The sequence below is a fragment of the Protomyctophum parallelum genome (assembly GCF_964188405.1).
Source record: "Protomyctophum parallelum genome assembly, chromosome: 13".
In the NCBI taxonomy this organism is placed as follows: Eukaryota; Metazoa; Chordata; class Actinopteri; order Myctophiformes; family Myctophidae; genus Protomyctophum; species Protomyctophum parallelum.
In genome coordinates, this window is record NC_139708.1 from 16,024,331 (window position 1) to 16,048,387 (window position 24,057).

The window sequence follows — 24,057 nt, forward strand, 5'->3', positions numbered from 1 at the left end:
ACTTTGTGATACCTGTGACATCATCATTGTGCACAGTAATATCACATTTCTGGACTAGAGCTGTGATGTGTAACAACAGGCACGTCAACCCTGTGGTGTTTTGCAGCAGCCTGTGCAGTCCAGCTGTGTCCAGGGCAACACATCCACGCTACCTAAATCCACCTGCTGCTGTGGTAACAATGTCAAACAGCTCTGCTGTGGTGCGTAGTAAGGGGCAATCTGTATGGCTGTCGACCTACTCAAATAGCCAGGCAGTTTCTCCATCAGTCCCCAGTCACAGGATCTGCTAGCTTTGTCTGACTCCAAATGCCATTGAGGGAGAGAGAGACAGACAGACAGAGTTTTGTTTTCTTTGATTGATCTCCCTTTTCCCTTCTTCTTCCCTTTCTTTATTTATGGAAATAACAAAAATCATACTTGCACAAAATCTAATTTCACTCACTTTTTATTTATGTTTTACTTCTGTTAACCTGTGATGTGGCAATAAAGCTGATTGATTTGAGTAAGAGTATACCCCAATGTCCCAGAATTCCCAAACACTACATCACTGATCACACAGAATTCCTCGTTCAAGGTCTGACAGCCGTTTGTTTTCATTCCTGGGAGATAAGGGAAGAATGCACAAAGCCAATGCATGGCTACACTGATGGGGAGACAGCACTGTTAGGACCTATTCATGAACTGATGTGCCACCAACATGCGCTTCTGTTATGTACTATTACTATAGCCAATTCATTTTACATTCACTTTGCATGCCATTATCTTGCATTATTCTATGCTACAAACACATTTAGATTTTCTTTTCTTTTCTTTTCTTACTATAACGTCACAACACGCTTTGTCGCAAATAGCACACACAGACTGCCATAGACAGGGTGGAATCCAATTCGACTGGGAGTGAAACTGAATAGGGCACAAATTGGCAGGTCTTCACTACACATAGTTAAGCTGTGTCATATGTATTTCACAAGCTGGGTTTCTCACAGACTGACCTCATTCATGACATGACCCCCCTTGGACCAGCAGACAGTGACTGACTCCAGCTAGCAATGATGTGGGAATTCTTTAGAAGATATACATCTACAGGGTCTATAATCTCTGAAAGGCAGGTATGCACGCACGCACACACGCACACACGCACGCACGCACGTACGTACGTACGTGCGCACGCACACACATACATGCGCGCACACACTCACGCATGCGCATGTACGCATTCACGCACGTATGCATGCACACAAGCGCACACGCACACACACACACACACACACACACACACACACACACACACACACACACACACACACACACACACACACACACACACAGATAATTGGAGTTGATAGATTAATGTTATCACATTGTAATGTTATGGTTGGCATTCATGGTTAATTTGTAAGTGACTAATTGTGCTCATTTACTGAATACAAGTAAGACAAATGAACAAGACAATTAAATGCCTTCTGGAATTCAATAGGTAGAGTAATACTACAACAACATAAAACATTGGGAACCATCGCTAATTCTAATCTATCTCTGACAGCAGTGAAAGTTCAAACATTCACATAGATAACCGTGCCAGGTTTTGGTGGAGACCATTTTTATGAGGAAAATGACAGATAATGGAGAATGTAATGGACTGGATCCCTGCTGTACCATTACAATAGGCTGCTGGAGTAGGCAGGTGAGGTGACACATGACAAGGACCACTTACGTAATATGACAGTAGTGAAAAGTAGTTACGAGATAAGCATTGGCACCTATTTTAGGCTATTTTTATATAAAGCCATTGCTGGGATGCTACCTGACTATATTTGTTCCATGATGGAACTGAACAATAGCACCTATCAGACCCGCTCTAGTGATTTCTTAAGGTTCCTCAGGCCCAGACAGAGTTGGGCAAGACAGCTCCAGCTTAATCTAATGCTTCGTTCATATTATTGACAGTATACAAAGGTGCTACTACTGCCACCTAGAGGTGAAACATGCACTGCGAAAATTGTTATAGTGTTTGTTCAATACTCAATAGGTTTTCTCTCTCTTTCTTTATTAAACAGAAAAAACATTTTCAGTGGTTGAAAGATTTCAGCCAGTCAAGAAAAATGACCCATTTATCAGCTTTTACAGTTCAATTTTGTCTGCTTATTTGTTAATAACATGATACCACTTCCAAGTTCCAATTTCACTTGTTTAATCTGTATTCTGTGCAAACTCTCTCTCCTGATTGGATTGGCTAAAATCGGTATCCCGACCTGAAAATGAGTACTATCAGAATATAGAGCTTTCACTTATTTTTAACAAAATAAAATTCTTAATTAGGCTACTCTAAGGAAAGAATACATTTGAATTGCATAAAGGATAGTCCTAATCACATTATGATTCGGTTCCGTTCCGTTCATTTACCATTCTGTGTTTACATTGGTGCACTGCAGTGCTTACTTTACCTTTGGGGTTATACAGCGGTGATGTTGTTCTCAGAGCAGACTGCTGCGGCATCACATCCCCATCGAAACAGATGATTTCCTTTCCTCCTCCTTCATGTCGAAGAACTGTGACCTGAAGATCATATGCACAGATATTATTCATTTTATTTTTAGCCAGAACTCAAACTCTCCTTTTAGCTCAAATGTCTGACTGCACCTCGTGCTGTTTAAATTGCTGTCTTATTCAATCAATCATTCACACCTTTGGCAATGAGGTTGCAATCAAAAGAAAAAGCAAACGGATGGACCCCTCAACTTTTACAAACCTGCCATGTACGTGTCCTCTAGTAGTAGCCCTGCATGGGAAACATCATGAAGCCACCTGCTTTCAGATACGCCCACCAACTTTCATTAGAATCATGCTGGCCAGACACTACTTTGCATTCAGGAAATTGGAAAACTGTTCTTAAAGAGAAAAGTATTACAGAACATCAAACTTTAATTTGATAAGAATCCAGGTGATCCTATATGATTAATTGTAAAGGATAAAATGGACTAAAACAACTAAATAGAGAGAATCCCAACAGTAGGCCTACAAACAACACATGCAAAAGAACTGCTGTAGGCCTAGTATGATGACATTGAGATACAAGTAAGAAGCCTAGATTCAATGGGAGTTGTATCCGACACGTATGGAAACGTATTGTGCCCAATTCTCATGAAAATGATACCGGACTCCGGAGGAAATCACATATTGATTGATTGATTGAAATATTTATTAACAGTTTGTAGAATTTACAGTACATTTTAAGCACAAACTCACTACAAAGACTGTCAACTGTGAGTGGACGACCCAATTAAGCATTACACTTGTTTACAACAGGGTCCACATTGTTCAATTCATCAAAACATTTAGAGACATACAGACATTTAGAGACATACAAATAGACATTTCTATGTAGCTAAAGTACAGAACAGGAATTCATCATATGGGAAGCAAAAAAGGGAAAAGATACAATATACAGTGAGGGAAAATGGGGGGGGGGGGGATTCAGATTTTACAGATATATATATATATAGGGTTCACTCGTCAAACTGGCGGTGATGAGGATGGTGATGGAAAGAACAATACGTTCAGTGTAAAAAACCTAATGTCATTTGTACAAAAAGAAGTGGAGAGCCGTGAGAGAACGGCCAATCTTATACGCAAGGAACGCATGACCCCCCAGAGAGAGAATCAAGAGAGCGCTCAGAGCGCAACTGGGAGAAAATAACGGAAAAAAGGAAAACCTACAGCGGCGGCGCTGCCTCGACAGCTGCATTCCATGCTGCGAGTTTCAGAGATGATTCAAAATGCATATTCTGTAATGGTAATCACAAATCCAAGAACTGTACTGAACTGACTGTTGAACTAAGAAGAGAAACGCTGAGGAAACAAGGCAGGTGTTTTGTATGTCTGGTAGGCAGGCCGCAGGCATGTCGCGCGTAATTGTATAGAACGCAGGGCATTCACTGTCTGTGAAGAGTGCGGGCGCAGACACCACAAAACAGTTTGCAATCAAACCAGTCAATATGGCTATACAGCGCATGATAGACGCGCCGACCACGGCAACGACAGACAGGCTGACCACAGTGTTGCAGATGCAGTTAGAACTGCCAAGTAGCCAGGTGCCTATTAGATGAAACCCGCAGTTTCATTAAAGATGATATTTCCAGAGCACTTAACCTGCAGTGCCAGTTATAGGTAAAGAAACGTTGAATATGCCTGTGTTATTGTGTTTGGTTCCAAAACAGTAAACACCCCAGAGAATTACCTGCAGGAAAGTGAAGGCTCGTTTGAGAAATATTAAGAACAATCAAAGCATTGATGTCCATTTATTGGAAACACCCAAGTTGAGCTCTTCTATGATTAAAGCGCCAAACGGAAAGATAAGGAGGGACTTGGAAGCAAAAGGAATGCCCATAGCAGATGTACCCATCATAGGGATGGATGCAGTGGAATTAGGAGTCCTAATTGGCGGAGACCAATATTGGAAAATGGTCACAGGAAAAATGGAGAGACTGAATGAAGGACTAGTTGCACTGGAAAGTGTATTTGGATGGCTGGTGCAAGGAGAAGTCACCACGCTATATCACTGAAGTTGTTACGATGCAGAATGATTTGAACCCAAAAGCAGAGTAGTGAAGTTTAAAAAATAAAGTATTTATTTATATCCAAGGCAGCCAGGGACACAAACCGAAATGTAAAGCTGTACCCTAGCTCAGGAAACATTCCAACTTAACAAGGTACAAAGAAAATCTAGGCATAGCAAAAAGGCAAAAACAAGGGAGTCCAAGGCAGTCAAACAATAATCCAAAATTCAAACCTCAAAGAACCACGGAACACGGAACACAGAACCAGGAACACACAGGGGACATCGACAACACCAAACTATGAACTGACAAACATGTTTGTAACGAGTCCAGTCTTATAGGGGGGAGGGTTGATTGATGAATTGTTCACAGGTGGAATGAATGTGACTGTAGAGTGGAAGGGGGAAGTGAGAGTTGCCAGGTCTGACAGTCTGTGGGGAGGTTGCCAGGTCTGGCAAGGTAGGCGGAGAGACAGATCCTAACAGTACCCCCCCCTCAAGGGACGGATACCAGACGTCCAACAAACATAACGAGGAACGCGCAGGGTGGGTGGAGGGGGCCTGGAGGAGGGAAACTGAGGCAGAGCTGGAGACTTCAGGGGGACGTCCGGGGGGCTGGGACGAGGCAGCAGAGGTGTCGTCTGGGGGGCGGCCTGGAGGCCGGGACGAGGCTGCGGAGGTGCCGTCCGGAGGGCGGCCTGGAGGCTGAGACGAGGCTGCGGAGGTGCCGTCCGGAGGGCGGCCTGGAGGCTGAGACGAGGCTGCGGAGGTGCCGTCCGGAGGGCGGCCTGGAGGCCGGGACGAGGCAGAGGACCGTGGAAGCGGAGCCGGGTATGCTGCAGGCGCTGGACGTGATGCTGCAGGAGACGCCAGGGGTGCTGCAGGCGGAGCCACAGGAGAAGCTGCCGGCTCTGGAGCTGAAACTGCAGACGACGCTGCAGACTTAGGAGACGGGACCCCAGAGGCAAGCTGCAGTGGCGGGGCCTCGGAGGCGAGCTGCAGCGGCGGGGCCTCGGAGGCGAGCTGCAGCGGCGGGGCCTCGGAGGCGAGCTGCAGCGGCGGGGCCTCGGAGGCGAGCTGCAGCGGCGGGGCCTCGGAGGCGAGCTGCAGCGGCGGGGCCTCGGAGGCGAGCTGCAGCGGCGGGGCCTCGGAGGCGAGCTGCAGCGGCGGGGCCTCGGAGGCGAGCTGCAGCGGCGGGGCCTCGGAGGCGAGCTGCAGCGGCGGGGCCTCGGAGGCGAGCTGCAGCGGCGGGGCCTCAGAAAACGCTGCAGACGGGACCGCAGAGGATGCTGCAGGCAGAGGCGACGCCGGAGATGCTGCCGGCAGGACTGCAGGTGGAGCTGCAGGCAGAGCTGCAGGCGGAGGAGGCGGAGCTGCAGGTGGAACTGCAGGCGGAGGAGGCAGAGCTGCAGGCGGGACTGCAGGCGGAGAGCAGGAGGAGGATGCTGCAGGCTCTGGAGACGGGACCCCAGAGGACGCTGCACACCCAGGAGGCGAGGAGGATGCTGCAGACTCTGGAGACGGAACCCCAGAGGACGCTGCACACCCAGGAGGCGAGGAGGATGCTGGGACCTCAGAGAATACTGCACACCCAGGGGATGAGGAGGGTGCTGCAGGCTCTGGAGATGGAGAGCGGAGCGGCAGAAAACGGAACGGAGACAAAGTCACTGGGAGCGAGGAGGATGCTGCAGGCTCTGGAGACGGGACCCCAGAAGACGCTGCACACCCAGGAAAAACACCCCCGGGGTCCCGCTGCCGTAGTGCTGGCCCGTGACGGGGCTGCACCGCTGCAGGCGGGAGTGCATCAGGACGGGAAGGGGCTGCAGGCGGAACTGCAGCTGGACACGACAGGCTGGGTGGCGGTGGTTCCTGGCGGTGTAGGCGGCCATGCCTCTTTCTAGCAGGCCCCCGGTTTCCCACACTGTCAGGACAGGCTGGTCGGGTGGGCTTGGTGACTGGGAGACCCAGTGAGACACCCCCCCACCTGTTGGCACAACGGGGACCCCCCCGAGCCAGACGGGTGCCATACAAGGGATTTTGTTCATTAGAAAAAACTGGAACAATGTCTCGGAAAAGGGGAAATAAATCCACAGGCTGGGTCTTCTTCCGGCTAGAACCAGGGCTAAAGGGATGCAGGTTCATCACTCCAACCCTAATAGGGTGAGGAGCTGACTGGGAAGCATGTGGTAGTGAGCTGGTCTCAAAGTTTTTCAGCCTCCCACAAACCACATCAAAAAGGGGGACAAAATGGCTTGTCCATGGCCTCTCTTTAAACCACTGTTGCTGGTTAGAAATCTCCCTTCGAAGTTCAGCATGTAGATTTGGGGGAGAGGCCACAAGACGATCCACATCACTTCCAAAAATCAAAACCTTCTTTGTCAAAAAACGTAGCTCTGCTGGGTTCATCCTTATGGTCAGTTCATACTGTTACGATGCAGAATGATTTGAACCCAAAAGCAGAGTAGTGAAGTTTAAAAAATAAAGTATTTATTTATATCCAAGGCAGCCAGGGACACAAACCGAAATGTAAAGCTGTACCCTAGCTCAGGAAACATTCCAACTTAACAAGGTACAAAGAAAATCTAGGCATAGCAAAAAGGCAAAAACAAGGGAGTCCAAGGCAGTCAAACAATAATCCAAAATTCAAACCTCAAAGAACCACGGAACACGGAACACAGAACCAGGAACACACAGGGGACATCGACAACACCAAACTATGAACTGACAAACATGTTTGTAACGAGTCCAGTCTTATAGGGGGGAGGGTTGATTGATGAATTGTTCACAGGTGGAATGAATGTGACTGTAGAGTGGAAGGGGGAAGTGAGAGTTGCCAGGTCTGACAGTCTGTGGGGAGGTTGCCAGGTCTGGCAAGGTAGGCGGAGAGACAGATCCTAACAGAAGTTGTGGACATTGAAGTGATGCACATCAGCGTCGGAGAGGAACAGGCACTGTCAGATCAGTTACGCAACTTTTGGGAAATCGAATCCCTTGGAATCCACATGAAAGGAATGGATTCTGAGAAGGAAGACATGGCAGTGGCAAGGATAAGAGGCCGTGCGTATCCACGGCCAAGTCTAGCCCCATATGTGCCCTCTCTCTACGCTCATTCTGTAGCTCCGAGATGAGGTCACACACTGGGCCCCTCCCACCGCGTTTCAGAAACGGCGCAAGTTTCCGCAAGAAACGTTTCTTATCCTTACCACACCATTAATCCAAAACGTGTAGGGCCCATGTAGGTTTACAACTTTACACTAATTCAAATTTAGCATCGGCCCAGAAAATCCAACTCGCCATTTGAACTGAGCCTTTACGTCCCGTCTTTTGTCAGTCGCTTCCATGTTTATCAAGGAAGTGTGCGTGTGCGCGTGCATGTCGAGTGAACTGAAGTCAGTTGGGAATTTTCGACCAGGGGAGGCGCTACAGCTTTTCAACTTCCTTGATAAACATGGAAGCGACTGACAAAAGACGGGTAAAGGCTCAGTTCAAATGGCGAGTTGGATTTTCTGGGCCGATGCTAAATTTGAATTAGTGTAAACCTGCATGGGCCCTACACGTTTTGGATTAATGGTGTGGTAAGGATAAGAAACGTTTCTTGCGGAAACTTGCGCCGTTTCTGAAACGCGGTGGGAGGGGCCCAGTGTGTGACCTCATCTCGGAGCTACAGAATGAGCGTAGGGAGAGGGAACATATGGGGCTAGGCCAAGCCATGCATGCCTATTCCCACTATAGGCTGAGGAAGAAATGCCACTTGACAGTTTTCAAATCAGCCTCATGGTGGCGCTACAACAGGCCAGGTTGAGACACACACACACACACACACACACACACACACACACACACACACACACACACACACACACACACACACACACACACACACACACACACACAAAACATGTTTAAATTACTCCTAAACATTTTGCCAAACATCACACACTCTCCTATCCTCCTGGTGGAGACCTGTGCCCAGAAGGGCACTTTTCTAGTTAATTTCTGCATCTCTTAGGGCCCATTTAACCATATATGCATTTGGATGGCAAAAATGGTAGATCTGCAAGTTCAGTGTCTTGAATGAGATGTGCTGTGAGTTTGCATCTGCTATTTTCCAGCAGGACCATTGCACTCAGTGAAGTATAAACAAGGCGTTAGGATTTATAAGTCGTTTTGAGAAGGCTATCCCAAGCCGTGCATATCCATGGCTTGCCAAGCCGTGCATGCCTATTCCCACTATAGGCTGAGGATGAAATGCCACTTAAAATCAGCCTCATGGTGGCGCTACAACAGGCCAAGTTGTGTCACACACACACACACACACACACACACACACACACACACACACACACACACACACACACACACACACACACACACACACACAAACAAACATGTTTAAATTACTCCTAAACATTTTGCCAAACATCACACACTCTCCTATCCTCCTGGTGGAGACCTAGCTGTGCCCACTGCCCAGAAGGGCAGTTTTTCTAGTTAATTTCTGCATCTCTTAGGGCCTACCCCATACGTTTTGTTGACCATTCTATTCATTTTCAATATGACCGCCCAGCTGGACTGTATCTGAAAGAACAGCAGGGGGCGGTGTTGCTCCCCATACCAACACTTTCATTGAATTGTTTCACTGTTCTACCATGTTGTACTCAGTGTGGCTATGTAGTTTATCATTCAGGAAGTCCCTTTTTATGTCTGCTGCTTTTACCAAACTCATCTATTAACTTGCATCCAAATGAATTTCTAACAGGATCACATTGCCCGGCCCTGATTATATTGAATTCCTTATTACTTTGAACTAGAACAGTGCCAACGGGCACTGGCCTACTTGAAACGATGCAAGTTGGAAATGCATGCCCACCCAGTTATTAAAGGATTAAAGGACCCAATGCCAGAGTGTAATTGGTTTTCGATGGTGATGTAATGACGATATGTTTTAGTGTTGGGAGGATTAAAGGTAATGCTCCTGTGTATACATGTATGTAATCTGGCACCACTGCCGTATCAGGCACAATTTGCTGGGACGGTGCATACGCATCAAAAGTGACAGTTTATAACGGTCGAAAGTACTTGCGTGCTCTGCTTGCGCACTAGTTGGCCATTTATGGCCTACTAGTGTGCAACAAGCAAGTATGCACTCGACAGAGTGCAGTTCTAGTTATGTCTGTGTCCCTGTTATGCCCAAATATGGAGTTATTTGTCAGGCATGCCACAACATTGTGATGTCAGAACAGGCCAGCTCCATATATGGAGATCTAAGGGCGATCAGGTGTGATCTAATTTCCTTATCCGATCCACTCGGATAAGGATGGGAAGTTTTGAACTCTTGGCCCTGGGAATTCCACTCATCAGTGAGCACCCCAACAAGAGACACCACAACACAAATGGATTTGACCGTTTCTCAGTCACTTGATACATTTCTACAATATTTTTTATAAAATAAACTGTTCAATAAAAGGGTGTCAAAAGGCAAAGGCACATGCACTGTCAGACGATGTCACCAAATGTACAGGGGTGCAGTATTGGTCCGATAAACGACAACCCACCTCATCCCCTAACCTAACCTAACCATAACCGCAAGCACGGGAGCAGACGCTAGTCCTATGCTCTGTCGGAATTACATGCAGTCCCCAATGTACAGATAGAGCACCTTCTGAACATTGTGTAAACTCTGACACTCAAAATGAAAAACATTAGCAAAACAATGATGTTAGATGTACACAGTGTGCGGGTCAATTTTTTATTTATTTAATTTCACTGCTGCTGCTGCTGCAGTGAACAACAAATCATTGATCTGGGCACAAACAGCACAGTCAAGTTTTACTTGACTTTATTTGAGCATCCATTCTCTTCTCTCTGAGTGCCAAACCAGTTGCACTCGGACACCTCTTGCACAGGCCCGATTGACACCTGCTTCTTGCTTCCATGTAGTGCACTGGAATCCTGTGTGTGTGTGTGTGTGTGTGTGTGTGTGTGTGTGTGTGTGTGTGTGTGTGTGTGTCAAAAAGGATAATATTAAGTAAACACAAAGCTTAAACGTGTATTTCCAGTTTGGTGGTCCTTTGAGTGTGTGTAAAATGAGTGCCATATATTTCGCAAATTTACTGGCACATTGCATAGGGTAGACTAGACACGCAACTCAATACAAATAAACTGGTTATTTTAGCAATAACATGATGGAGGTGGAGGCAAGCCAGAATGTGATCCCCCTGCTCAGAGTACTGCATCATGCATTGTGCCAAATCATACACAATTGGCCATGCAAGACCAAGTTGAAAGGGCAATTATTATTTGTCTATAAATTAATAACTGACAAATGATCCCTTACTCTAAATGTCTCACTGTCTTACCATAATGACAAAGCCCACCCATGTTGCCTGTGACCAGAATGGATGGTCTGGATGGTTCCCAGAAGGTTGACCTCCAGAATCTGCCTCATTGTGTTCAATGACTGGACCTCCAGTGGCCCCACCAACCCCACACCAGCATTGCACACTGAAAAGAGAGGAAGGGACCAAATGCGCGCGCACACACACACACACACACACACACACACACACACACACACACACACACACACACACACACACACACACACACACACACACACACACACACACACACACACACACACACACACACACACACACACACACACACACACACACACACACACACACACACACACACACAAATGTACCATCTGTTCTGCAGAGAAAAAAGAGTAGCCTAGTGAGTAGATACTAGACAACCTGCAGTCTGAAATATCTCAAAGAATGAGATGTTGAAATGGGAAGTCTCATGTTTTCATTTTTCTCTCGATCACAAGGCTACGTGAATCTAAAAATGCCTCTTTCCCAACCAGTAATTTGTCTCGATCCCACTGTCCCAGTGTTGCAACACTGTGTAGGCCTATTATGGCCAATACCTCATTTTGGATCTAAATTCCAGTGATCATTGCTGTGTAACAGCTGACCTTTAGCTTAAAGTTGGTTTCATTCGCCTGTGAGATGAAAGGTAGCCGAATCAATTATGTGCAGTGATGTGCCATAGCATACATTACAACATAAGCATCCTATCCTATATTGTACATTATATGAAAATACATAGAAAAGAGTCAGTTACTAGAACCAGTAGTTTGTTCAGACATGCTTTCAGTATACAGACAGACATTGAAGTAAATAATAAAGTAGCCTATATAGCCAAGTTCTATTGTATACTAAATCAATGGATCAATGTGCAGTGTGGACAATAACTGCATCCATGTATATTCTCACTAGATGGCGATAAAACTTCACTTCACTTCTCATTCACAGTGAACTCCTGATTTTATTTTTATAGCCTATATCATTTTTTTGGTTGCCTTGCTTTAATAAATGGTTTGCAAAATAAAGATGCCTGTTCTTCAATGTTTATTATTATTTATTTCTATTAAAAATAAAGTAGCCAACAATGAACTGCTGCGGGACAGGGACAATGGGATAGGCATGAGTACTTTGAGGAGGAAAAAGAAAGGAAGAGGACGAAAGGCTCATGATCTAGTATCCATATTGGTCCCTTATCTGTTGCCCTGCCTTTTAAATTTGACAATTAAAGTCAAGTCAATCCAGTCCAGTTATTGATTCTGATCCCAAGAAGGTACTTGTATGAGTTCCCACCCACTCTTCACTTCCTCTCCCTGGATAACAACCAGTACAGAGGGCCTCCTGTTCCTCTGCTAGTCCATAATAAACTCCTTGGTTTTGCTGATATTGATTGGCCTTACAGTAATACGCCATGATACGAAGCTTACTATCAGTCCTCTGTACTGTGTGTAAAGACAGCTTGGTTCTAACTGGAAATGATTCACTGGAATCATACATGTCAAACAAGATATCCTTTTAGACTAAGTCTTTGACTGTACTCTCACTACTCTGCACTGTTTACATCAATAGAATTGTATTAAATTCCTTCAAAGTCTTCACTACATACTGAGACTGAAAGTTTCATGTGGACCCCAGGAAGGCTATAGTGATCACTTTGTGATAGCAACTGGTTGGCAGATCGAGGCATACAACTTTTATGCATTATTTGTATTTATACATTTAAAAATAAAATAAAATATGTCCACAATGTAGTCGTCATGTCAGTTCCCCATACTGTATAGCCTATAGTAGTCTGTGTCAACCACTACTGTTGGTCTATGGAAGTATCTCGAGAGTCTCTTGCTCCCTGCTGAACAGGTGCATCTCTAGTAGTCTAGTCTAGTGCAGCAACAGACTCTTCCATGCTGGCTTCCTACTTAGAGTGCCCGGTCAAGCTGGAGGCACTTCAGAGGAATCAAACCCCATTCTCCATGGTGGTGGGCAGGTACTTCACCGCTGCCCCACCTGGACACCTCTCCAGATGGCAGTATGTGTTACTCTCTTTCTTGACTTAATTGTACGGTATCTGTCTGTATTTGTCTATTAATCTATCTAATTATAACATCTCATGACAATTCTTGGCCACTTGAAGATCCCTACATGCTTCCAATGGCCTGATTTAATAGGCATTCTTTCTTCCACTGAGAACTAAATAAATAGGAATTTCCGGATATTTTGTTGCATTCTTCTTAAGATTGGATCAGCTTGGCTTCTGTCCCAGGGAGGGACTGTGGGAGAGAAAAAGTAAATCCTTTAACCATCAGTCATACAACCAATTTACAGCTAACGTGACTTGAACTTTGTGTACATTCATGACTGACAATCATAACAATGTTCTGTTTCCTGGATACTAAATAAACAATTCCCCACTAGCGGCTGCAGTTAAGTCCTGCACCTTGCACCCAACCAGACCAAAGAGGTACTTACGACTGACAATAGAGCACCACAATCTGACTACCTACATGGTTTGGCAAGAAAGAGTCAAGACTGGGTTTAACCCAGTATACAGTATACTGTATGCTGGAACCGGAATGGGCAATGTGAGGCCAATGTGTGAATTTCTTGGCAATTTGTGTCATTGGTGAATACATTTTCGAAATACTAGGGTTGGTACTTGGTTTATTAATCATTGAATGGTTTAGGGTTCAAAATACAATTCTGATATTGTGCAATCATGCACCATCCATACCTCTCAGGTCATCTGGGATAGGTCTGAGTGACTGCAGTTTCTTCCAGCAGTGAAATGCCCCTTTAAGCTCAATGGAAGCAGCCAATTCTTAAGTTAATTATTTTCTCCCCAAACACAGTACGCATGCACGCTCCGTGGCGCATGCACGCTCCGTGGCGCACGCACGTACACACACGCAATGTCAGATTTGGTTGGAGTGTGATGGTTCATCTGTCAACTGGCGCTATTCAAAATAAGGATAATGGATTTGGATATATAAGGATATTTAGATAATGCCCTCTGTTCAATTATTATATTTACCCACATGCCAGGAGAAAGGTCCCCCTATACTCCTACAGAAGATAGTGTCACTGAAACATCCTCAGGAAAAACATCCATATGCCACAAGAGTTTTGGCATTTTTGCATTTTCTTACATTTTTATTTTGTGTGTTAAAAGATACACCAACCATGTAATATAATAACTTCATTCAGGAGCAGTGTGGTTTTTACTACCTGAACTGTCACTCTCACATAATAACATCAGACTGATGTCTGATGCATTCTTTTAAAAGGGCACGGTGTAAACCCTCAGAGAGGTATTCCTCACTGTGAGCTTCTGTTTCATGCAGCTGAGACGTAATCCTGTGTGTGTTGAGTGAAATGCGGGGCAAGCATACACAGATTATATGATTCTCTGCTGAGGCAGCAGGCCAGTCTCGTGCTAAGAGCGCTGAATATGGGGAGGAGTTGGAACTTGGACCTGGCTGGAAACGAACAGAGAGACATTATGTATCACTTTTATGAAAAGACAAATATCACATAGCCTATCTGTTATTGTTGATATTTGTGAGTATACCGTGCAGGTGAGATGGATGTCACTGACACTGTGCCAATCCCATCTGATACTGATAGCATCCAGCTCTGTCCAGTGCATTCGTTTTTCTCCACCTGTGTGGTGGTGTTTCCTTTCACAGCTGCTCCTCCTCAGCGGTCTAGACATGATTTGTCATGAACGTGGCTCTACAGTATATCTAATGTTATAAGGGATTGGGTTACCCCTACTGGTGTTTGTGATCTGCCTCTCTCCTCTCACAGTACAGTATTATGTCTGCCTTCGAGGTCGGAGATTCCTTCCCTGCCTCGTCTCTCGTTGCCTACAGTTCAGTTCCCCTTTCTGTTGCTCAGTCAGTCCTCAGTGACACATAAGGTAATTTCTAGTATTTCCCCAGATATTATCATTTCCTGTTTCCACTATGCATAGTATCAGTGAAATTACAAAGTTTGGTCCAGGAGAGAGAGTGAGAGTGAGAGTGAGAGTGAGAGTGTGTGTGTGTGTGTGTGTGTGTGTGTGTGTATGTGTGTGTGTGTGTGTGTGTGTGTGTGTGTGTGTGTGTGTGTGTGTGTGTGTGTGTGTGTGTGTGTGTGTGTGTGTGTGTGTGTGTGTGTGTGTGTGCGTGTGTGTGTGTGTGTGTGTGTGTGTGTGTGTGTGCGTGCATGGTAGTATGAATATTACACTATGTTGGTGGCATACATGTAAAATAGAAAGCTATGCCCTGTTCTGTAGAACTCATCAAGCCTACAGGGTGAACAGAACTGGGGTGGAACACTGAAAGAATTCCCCTCATTGAGAATTTAATCTGAGCTGGTAAAACCAAAACCAAAGCGCTAGAACTTTATATGCCTGCTTATAAACCACCAGCAGATGAGAGCTGTGGAGCAGAGAGCAGAGCCATTCTTGCTACCATGGAGAAGACGGCTGGGCTTATGGCGGATTTATACTTTGCCGTACAACCACAAATGGCAGATCTACAAGCTTACAATACAGCTCATCCGAAACCCGTTATGAGCTTGCAGATCTGCCGTTTCTGGCGTGTGTCTCCGTTGTATGATGAGGAACACATCGGGAGTTGGGGGAAGTGGAGAGCCTGAGAAATGCACTGTGCATTTTTCACAAGCTAACACATAGGGAGGTAGCAGTGATTTCTCGTCTCTGGTAAAAGCATCAAGGCGAAATAGGAGAGGACGTGTGGAAAGTATGAATGGTTATATGCACAGCCACACGCACACACACACACACACAATATGATGTAAAATCAGCATATTTTCGGGGGGGTTTTTGCACACTTTTAAGTTGAAGCTACAATTTTATGTATAATGTGGTCCCTTCCCCCTCAGTGGAGAGAGATCCTTGCAACGATGTACAAACTACAATAAAAATGGCGGAACATCCCCCAGCAGAGTTCTGGTTTGTCTGCAGGTCACTCTGTCTCCCGTTTATGCCCATGTACGTCATCAACACGACTTCAGCAGTTTTTGATGGCATAAGGGATCCCCGCATCTCCATTATGTAGTTGATAGGTCGTATGTTAGTGAGTACCGCACTGGGTACCCTGACAAGAAGTACAACGGGTACTCAGACTACAAATACATCAAGTACAATGGGTTTTTGGATATATTATTATACATATATCGCAAGTACATTTCAGCTCTAAACAGAACATTAAGCATGTCCAACATGAACATTAATGCAAAGAAAGTCAAAGAAAGAGAAAGAAATAAGTATGTTTATCAATGTATTATGTAAAAGAACACTGGACTGGAGAACTGTGCCTTGGGCCCATGAGAGGCTTCTGGCCACACAGAGAAAAGGCCATAGGTCACGCAGGTCCTGACTTGGAGGTGGAACAGAGCATCATGGTTTATCCACGCATATATATTTTTCCCACATGTTTGATACAGGGTGATGTATTGGATAAGCCGGAAGAGGTCAGGGAATAGATCAGCATCCCTGCTGGACATGACCTTTTGCATCAGCCGTAACCTTGAGGGCCGCTGCAACGTTTGCCGTTTTTTTGGCATTCCCCCAAGAGCAGTTTGTGTACCAATAAGTTGTCAGGAAGTGGTGGGGAATGGAGATTGTGTCATGGGAAATGTCCCCTTCGTCCTGAATACGTTCCTCCAGGCATTCTTTGCTGTTATATCACAGACATCCTGTTCCTCCTGCTCTCTTTTCTAACCCTTCAGGCAATCAAGTCGGGACGGGATCGGACCCGAGCTCCATTTAAGTTTGGGAGTTGATGTCTTACTCATCCATCACCTGTAGGTGTTCAACGGATGAGTTTCTGTGTTTGCATGTCTTCTGCAGCTGAGTCTTCTGTCTCACTGCTGGTTCACAGGCATTCATATCTTATCTACAGTATGTCACAGGCTCTTTACTTTGCTGAATGTACATCACTAGATTATGCGAAAGTCCAGCCCATGCTAGGCTTAAAATAATTGATCTAAATATTTTTGGAAATCTCTATGGAAAAAATGTATGGGGTCTGGATTGATATATGGAATCAGAAGATGTCCACCACTGCTATGCCCTACATAGAATGTAGCAATTTATACCATTGGCTTAGACAGGTCCAGTGGCTGTATTTTTCAAATTACATTATCCATCTGCTACTGTTTGTTTCATGCACCAAAAGAAGTACAGGGCATACCGACTGTACAATACTGCAGATTCATTCTTGCCAGGGCGTGTGCCAGTGATCCAGTAATTGAAATTCCATTGTTTTTTATCTTTTCCTCTCTAGCGTACAGTGTACCATACCCCAGGTGCAGTTGGCGGAGAATGCCAGGCACGCCACGCATCACTGGCTCACCTGTGATGTGGGGAGCTGAAGTGACAGGGGCGTGCAGGTGACTCAGCCGCACTGGTATGTACATGATTGTTCTCTGCAATTAAACCAAACCTCAGCCCAGACACTTTCACTCAGCAAAGTGCTCACGTTAAATGATTTGTAATTTGGCCGGTTCTCGTCCGTTCTTCTGTCCCTCCCTCAAAGTATTTCCAGCCATCTCTCTATAGGCTCTATAGGCCACATGCACTTTCATTGCTTCCACAAAATAAAATAAATACGGGGTAAATAAATCTAATGATCAATTCCATCCCACCTGGTCGGAATAGTCATTTTAATTGCAAAAGCTGATGGCTTGCGTAAAGCAGAGGTCAGGCAGGACTGGGCCCCATCTAGGGTACCCCCATCTACTGTATGTCTGTTTACAGAGGGCTTTGGACCAGAGCAAGTCTGTAGACAAAACATGCTGGGTGTTGCAATGAATTACAGTGAGAAACTACTTAGCCTAACCATTCAGATACACGTGCCACCACCTCTCCCCTTACTCAGTTCAGTTGCTGTATACTAGTGTACAATATACTTGCAAAACCCACTTCCTCTCAGTAAAAACCCACACAATACACAGAAAACAAAACTGTGTTATATGATGCTTCAAGTTCATGGTGAGAAATATACCAAATTATTTTAAGATCTGAATAAGGACTTTTCATAATGATTCGGTTTACCTCAACAACTTATGTTCTTTCTTTTAGATATACCCCACGGCCACTTAAAGTACTTAAGCTTATTAGTTGTCTGTTACAGGGAAGATTGCAGCAATGTGTCATTGACCGTTACCTTAGAGACTTCCAACAACATAAACATAAGCATGTTATGTAAGTGTTGCATAGTCATCCATAACATGAATAACATCTATCAACACCTCACAAACGTTCTCACTTCCCACGATCCAAGAACACACTGTTTTTCTTGACAATTTCACACCTGTGGTATGCAAACCGGGTGGATGCCTGTCACCTTAAGCACTTTTCTTCCCCCCCTTTAACTGACATGCTCTGTGGATTATATTTCTTGTGAGTGCTTTGTCACCCGCTCTCTGCACAGGCCCAATATAGGTCCCACACATTCCCTTCCCACAGGTGAGAGCTAATCCTCATTACTTAAACAAATAAGCCTCCTGTGTGCCTGAATAGAAAGAAATGCCACCCATCTTCATTTCGGGCATACCTGTCCCGGCGAGTCATTGTGCTTCTGCTGCCTTAATGATCTCATTGGTTGCCTTTCTCAACGGTTTCAGCGTGCAACCTTTGTATGGCTGCAGTGGAACGCTACCAGGAAGGACCTGCCCTGCAATAGAAACTAAGATCAAATCAATTCACATAGCTGTCACGAGGGCCATAATATGCTTAGTGTGATAGATTGACATTCTTGCTATAGAGTATTTGTTTTTATGATCACAGGTTATACGTACAGTACATTCAAAGCAGGAACTCAGCCTTTTGCAGGACTAAAGCCACCTTTAGACTGAATAGAAGATGAATATGGTTAGTGTCATTGGGTAATATTTATGGTTGTTTTTGGGCCTCTGCTTTGTTTCTGGTTTCCAGGGGTGATAACACAGGCATATTGTTTGTATCACCAAACAATGGTTAAGCATTTTCATCTCATAAAATACCATTAAGTTTGGACTATTTCCGCATGTCCACAAAATACCTTAAATCAAACATACTTCTCTTTCTGGAATGTGTGTGCACCAGAAATGTTTAATATATCAAGCCTATTAATCTGTCATTACATGAAACGGTGCCAGTGAAAGATGCTTTTAAATTGTGACTATAAAAATGACAAATAATGAGAAGACTACAAAGCTGCACAAAATAACACTTACTTGCCCGACATTAGCCAGAAAAACAGGAAGTTACCATAATTAATTTTCGTGTGCACTTTCCTCCCAAATAACTAATGAATTATGTAAATGTGTTCTACAAGAAATCACCTTTCAACCCCCTTCTGTTCTGGAGGAAAGATATCCATATTAATGAACATTCCAGCAGAACATCTGGGTCTTATCGCCTCTCAGCATCACTTCCTTCACATAAAATGTCAAGGAGCCAAGTTTCTAAATTGTGCGTACTTTCAAAAGGCTCTACGTGCCTTTTGCAAACGACTTTCCGTTTTGTCATGTCAATTAAGGACATACTTTTGAAACGCTAACAACCACAACAAACGGAAGAGAAGGTAGGTCCGTGTACTAACGTATAATTTGTTTTTCTCTTCATTGTTTTCTCAATTGTATTTTGAAGAGAAAAACTAATTATATACGTTAGTACCCTGACATAGGTACTACACAGAACAGTCATGTATGTTTTAATTATGTGTGCAGCTGCACAGAGGTTTTGAATTTTGAGCTTTGAATTAAGAACACAGGTGGAAAGGACACACCTGATGTTCAGGCATCTTTATGGATTTATGAGGATGTTTATGACAGAAGAACAAGACAAAGGTCCAGGTCAAACTTTGGAGAACGTGCTGTGTGTGTGTGTGCATACTTCCTCAAACTGCAGTTGAGCTCATAGGATTTGATTTTACAATCCCTAATCAAACTCCTTTGATATCTTGAGTGATTGAGGTAATTGCTTCAGCATGGTCATCAAGGTTTGCAACCAAAGGTACAACAGCAGCAGGGACGCTTAAGGGTAAATTTGTACACTCTCTGAGATACATATATAAATTAACTGTAACATTGAGCATTTTACTGTGTAGACTCGGTGGTATCTGACCCAAATTCATAATTATGTAGCTGGTTATGCTTTATCACACAGTATGACATTGCTTACATAAGTCCTCCTGGGCCATTCATTTGGATAGAGTGAAGTAGGGCTAAGTCTAATATTCCGAATATGATGATGGTCCAACACACAATAGTCTGACACCCTACCCCAAACCCTAACCGCACGGGTGAGTCTTAACCGGCCACGTATGTGTCTTAACCGGCCACGTATGCGTCTTAACCGGCCACGTATGCGTCTTAACCGGCCACGTATGCGTCTTAACCGGCCACGTATGCGTCTTAACCGGCCACGTATGCGTCTTAACCGGCCACGTATGCGTCTTAAACGGCCACGTATGTGTCTTAACCGGCCACGCATGCATCTTAAACTTAAACAGCCACGTATGTGTCTTAACCGGCCACGCATGTCCGAGCCATGGGTGAGTCTTAACCGGCCACGTATGACTATTGGTACGTCGGACTAATGTATGCCCCCTGAGACAATGAACATACAGTAGTTAATCCAAATTACACTATCTAATGGAGTCAAGTACTGTAAATCTCCCGTTGGTGAGAGGATTTCCATTCTCCAGCACGCATGGCAAAATTACTTTGCCATGCAAGAGCGGTATGTAGACAAGAATCATGGCAGGCATGGGTGGAATGCCCTGCTCTCCACCCTGGTGCGGGCACCGCAGGCAGGCAGCAGAGCCACCGCTTCATGTCTCTCAATACATTCCAACGAGTTTCTGCACATCCTCCTCACATTCCTCCTTGTTTACAGGTTTGCTCAGAAGGGTGACAATTAAATTAGTCCATGCCACCATTGTTTATAACAGTGGTTCAAACACTTTTTAATTTCAAGGACTATCATAACTGTGAAAGTGTATGAGTGGAACCAATATAGTTACAGGCCTGTAAGGGACCATTTGGAACCGCTTCAAGGAACCCTGAGGGAGGATCCATGGACCACACTTTGAGAACCAGCTAGTGGTTTATTTCATTTCTTACAAACAACAACTAGTTTTGACACCATAAATGCACAAGTTAGTTAGTTGCTGCGAGAGTGAAATCTAGCCAACACCAACTCGGGATTCCTGGATCGCTGCCCAACCTGAGGTTCAGGTTCTTGAGCTCTTCAATGCACAAGAAAACATGCACAAATGGTTGTTAGATCAATTTGTAAAACATGCATTGAACTATTCAAGCCCTTTAAATATCTTAAGAAAACTACTACACTACTCAAGTGCAATAGATGTCACCTGGTTGTAAATCCATGTCAACTGGAAATTCGCACAACGACTAATAAAACAACTAATAAAAAAGATAAAGTATGTAGGCATGTGCTTACGTTTGAAACTAAAAGGATAAACTGGTTAAATAGCCAGCTATTTCAAGTGTGTCACACCTAGATTGTTTCTGAGATACATGTTTGCGACAGCATAATTACAAGTGGGTTTATCATGTGAGCATTCCGGATCATATTTCACATTTTGACAATGATGTGGACTAGAGCAGGGGTTTTCAACCTTTTTATACTGAAGTACCACCACAGAAAATATCTGGCACTCCAAGTACCACCATAATAACTGACTAAAATACAGGAGCGTAGATCTGCCCCATCCTATTCAGCTATTATTAACCCAGGAGGAAAATGTAATTTATTCTTTAAATAGTTTTGTAGTTTGTGTTTGTTGTTGTTGTTCCATTCCTAAAACAATTTTGCTGCTGCTCTGACGCACAACTGATATATTTCTAATGTGATTAATCCGTCCTACAATCTTACGGCTAGGTCATGCTCATGTCATGCTCATTTCAACGAGCCTATTTCAACCAATTGCTTGGTCAGAACAACTACCTCCTCTGAGTACCACCAGAGGGGGGCTCTAGTACCACTAGTGGTACTAGTACCAGTGGTTGGGAACCCATGGACTAGAGGGTATTTTATTTGGACTCTAATAGTTGCAAATATACAATATAGCTGCAAGCAGCGATAAGACGGGGCCAAGCCATAAAAGCAATAAAGCAATAAGGAAAGTGGTTAACCAGGCTACGAAAATCCCAGGAGTGGATAGAGCGGATCATATAATTCATACAATCATATATTTGGGACATCTAAAGGTCAGTGGTCCTTTGACGAATGACTGTGAGCTTCGGTTCTTGACCGTTTCCCATGACCCTCTACCATATTGCCGAATTTCGTGGAAAGTGACGCACAGAACTGTAAGAACTGCAAAAGGTTCAGAGATAGCCGTGTGGAAGCTTGCCTGGGCCTGATCCGTCAGAAGGCTTGTTGCGTATATAGTCACGGCTGTCTCATCCGTCACGCTCTCCTGGTCAACAGAGCCAGCTTGTATGGCTGTTGCAACTCTTGGTCTTTGATCAGTGGCTCGTATCATAGAGTCCAGTGGAAATATGTTGTGATCCACAAAGGTGAATCCACATCAAAGACCATGATAGACCAGGTTTTAACAATCCACCTTTCCAATGCCATTTATTGCCCCCTGCCCCCCCCTGACTAAGTGGCAACAGTTCAGTGCTTGAACAATATCATCTCTATGAGAGGAAGGCTCAAGAATCAAGATATACCTCAAATATAATGTTCTAATGCAAATGTGTATTCATGGGACACAAGACAGGTTCATGCCCTGTGCATGACTTCACAGTCCTCCACTGCACACTGTGTGTGTGTGTGTGTGTGTGTGTGTGTGTGTGTGTGTGTGTGTGTGTGTGTGTGTATAACCGAGATGTTATGTCCGAATGCAGGGCTGGGCCTCCAGACTCTGGTTTAACATGGACGTGGCAGAGGATTCCTGGGGCCTGGCCTTGCGTCAGCAGGGGATTCCTGCAGGCCCTCTCCATCTGGGTGCTGCATTCCTCCCATCCCAACACGTTGCTATCACCACATTCATGCGACACAGCGGTCCCACTGCTGCGGACGGAGACAGAAGCATTCCCTGTCCTCCAGCTGAGAACAGGGGTGTGAGAAACAGACTCACTGAGGTCAGAGTTATGGTCTGTGAGAGGCAAAGAACGGCACACCACCCACATAACCCCAGCCCAAAGAGACGAGGGCTCCCCCCCACCACCACCAGCAGATGAGGAAGCAGGGACAATGGCGCAATTCAGTATCTGTTAACACAAGGGCCCTGTATATAATAAATACTCAGCTATGAATGGAGAGGAGACGTGTGATCCAAGTGGTGGCCAAATGTCCAAATTTCACCTTGATCGTATCAGAGGGTGCCAGGCAGCCCTTGCCCATCACGTGGGCAATACACACATCCTCACGCCTGTCACTGCCTAATCACTAATATTGATTAAATCTGTAAAAACAAACAGTATATCAGACAGGGCTTTAAAATCTCTTCTATTCTTCCTGAGACAAATAAAGCCACCAGACACCATTTGTTAGAGAAATGTCTTATTCATTGGTGGCCACTGAGGTCCTCTTGTGTGATTTGTGATGTGATCAGATGCTGAATAGCAGAGGAGGGTTCTATAAGTACCAGGTTTTATCACAGACTAGGGGGACATGAACAACTGCTGACATGAGCTATACGGTATAGTTGTGGGGTCCTCCTCAAGACGCACACACACGCACACACACACACACACACACACACACACACACACACACACACACACACACACACACACACACACACACACACACACACACACACACACACACACACACACACACACACACACACACACACACACTTAAGCCTAGGTGTCTCCGTGGGAGGTCTTGCCAGGGTAAATAACTATAGAGAACAGAATATAAAATGATGGGAGTGAATGAAGAGTCTGATTCTCATTAGGGTTCATGAAGGTCGATCCCCCCTCCTGGATTTACTGCATGGAGGGGGGGGGGGGCTTGTTTGTGTGGTCGTGAAACAAAACACAGGAAGCAGAAGCAGGCTACTGGGACACAGCCAGTGCTCCACAAAATGTAATGAATGACTTCCGTACATGAGGAGGACCATCACCGTCCAAACCCCCGCAAGCTTTGCATGA